This window comes from Macrobrachium rosenbergii, chromosome 19 (assembly GCF_040412425.1).
Source record: "Macrobrachium rosenbergii isolate ZJJX-2024 chromosome 19, ASM4041242v1, whole genome shotgun sequence".
In the NCBI taxonomy this organism is placed as follows: Eukaryota; Metazoa; Arthropoda; class Malacostraca; order Decapoda; family Palaemonidae; genus Macrobrachium; species Macrobrachium rosenbergii.
Window position 1 is genome coordinate 8,390,340 of NC_089759.1, and position 1,804 is coordinate 8,392,143.

General features: G+C 37.6%; 1 non-coding gene across 1 annotated transcript; it reads left to right on the forward strand.

Annotated features, from left to right (window-relative positions):
* Positions 1-1,091: 1,091 nt before the first annotated feature.
* TRNAR-UCG (transfer RNA arginine (anticodon UCG)) lies at positions 1,092-1,164 on the forward strand. Its single transcript has one exon. It is a non-coding gene; the product is annotated as a tRNA-Arg (tRNA).
* The last annotated feature ends 640 nt before the right edge of the window (positions 1,165-1,804 follow it).

Here is a 1,804-nt window from a genome sequence, read left to right on the forward strand (position 1 = left end):
ATACGCTGTACAGAAAACTCGACTGCGCCGAAGAAACTTCGGCGCATATTTTACTTGTTTGTTATGAAATCTGTCTCACTGACCCAGTTATTAATTTGAATTTAATTGGCATAAACCTGGTGGTGGGTATTAGGGATTGTATGGTGAATGCCCTAGGCGGGCCACTGTCCTACAAACAAGTCTAAATATTATTCTTATAACCATACTTGGTTTCTAGTATTCTCCGTGTTGTATCTGGGCGATATCGGTCGTTCGTTTTCTCTGTCCTAAGATGTCGGTACAGAGAGAGAGAGAGAGAGAGAGAGAGAGAGAGAGAGAGAGAGAGAGAGAGAGAGCGAGCGGGGTGTGTCTGTGAGAGAGAGAGAGAGAGAGAGAGAGAGAGAGAGAGAGAGAGAGAGACTGTTTAAACAGCCTGGCTGTATCTCTTCAAGTTCGTTAGATTAGAACACACCTGTTATCCCTTCAAGATGATATACTTAATTCTAAATGTACGAACACTTTGACCATTCGTTCATATACACGTAGAATCTACTCAAGGATGACAACCGAGTATTAATCACACAAAAATTCTTCATTACTCTGAACACAGTTTCTTTCCCTAAGCTTCGCAATTCGTGCTCTCCACTTTTTTTCCTGATTGCAAATACTCGTTGTTATCATTTTCTAAATTATTCATAAAAAAGGAATTTTGATATATCACTAATAACTGTTTTCCATCTTCCTTTTCTAAAATGCATAATGAACTACCATTCCCGATTTCCCAACACTGTTTTAGGAAATTCCAAGTTATCTCAATTCCGACATTTTCGATGATTCCTGTCTTCTCTATTCTTTGCATAATGCACGGCCTCTAATATATTCTTCCAAATATCATTCAGGTTTCGCCTATTTTTTTGTTTTGTTTTGCAATATCATTGTAGAAAAAATAATGAACCCTTGATCGCTTATTTGTGGCCATTCTACTGAGTAATGATTAAATGTTGATAACTGATTATGTGCAAGAGTCGAGGTACTGCATATGCAAAGACACTGTATATCTGTTTTATTGTTAATTTATTCACATTACATCATTGATATCTCCTGCTATCAACGACCGTGTGGCCTAACGGATAAGGCGTCGGACTTCGGATCCGAAGATTGCAGGTTCGAATCCTGTCACGGTCGACCGTCGTGTTCTTTTTGTTTGCATAATCACTCTAGAAGTAGAATTGTTCTCCATACGTCAACCATCCACCACCAGCAGCAAACTAGTCATCATCATATAATGTCGGATAAACATAATGAATGGTTTGATATATCGTGACTACATTATGGCCAAGCACAGAGTGGACTCCCCGTTACGCAAGCGTTTCTGAACGGCGCCAGAGGAATGCGCCGGGTAGCACAGCTGTTAAAGGTGACATAACGAGGAATGTTTATCTGAATACCCGAAACCTCGTTTTAAATGCGCAGTTGTGTGTTAAGATACATAACAGGAGAAGATTGTATGTAAGCATATGAAAAAAGGCACAGCAACAAAAGAAGGATGTGTGTAAACACAAGAAGAAAGGAACATAGTAAGAGAGTGTAAGTACTGACAATTTTTTTGTTAACATTTAAGAATATCGAATGTTTTTCTTTAAAATATGTATAAAATTAAGGAAAGTCAAATACCTATCTGTCTATGTATCTATTATTCCCTGTAAATATATAAAGAAAGGAACATCAGCAAAAAAGGGTGTATGTGAGCAAAAAAAGAAAGCAACATCGTAAGAAAGTTGAATAAGTATTGACAAAATATGTATAAGATTAGGGAAAGTCAATT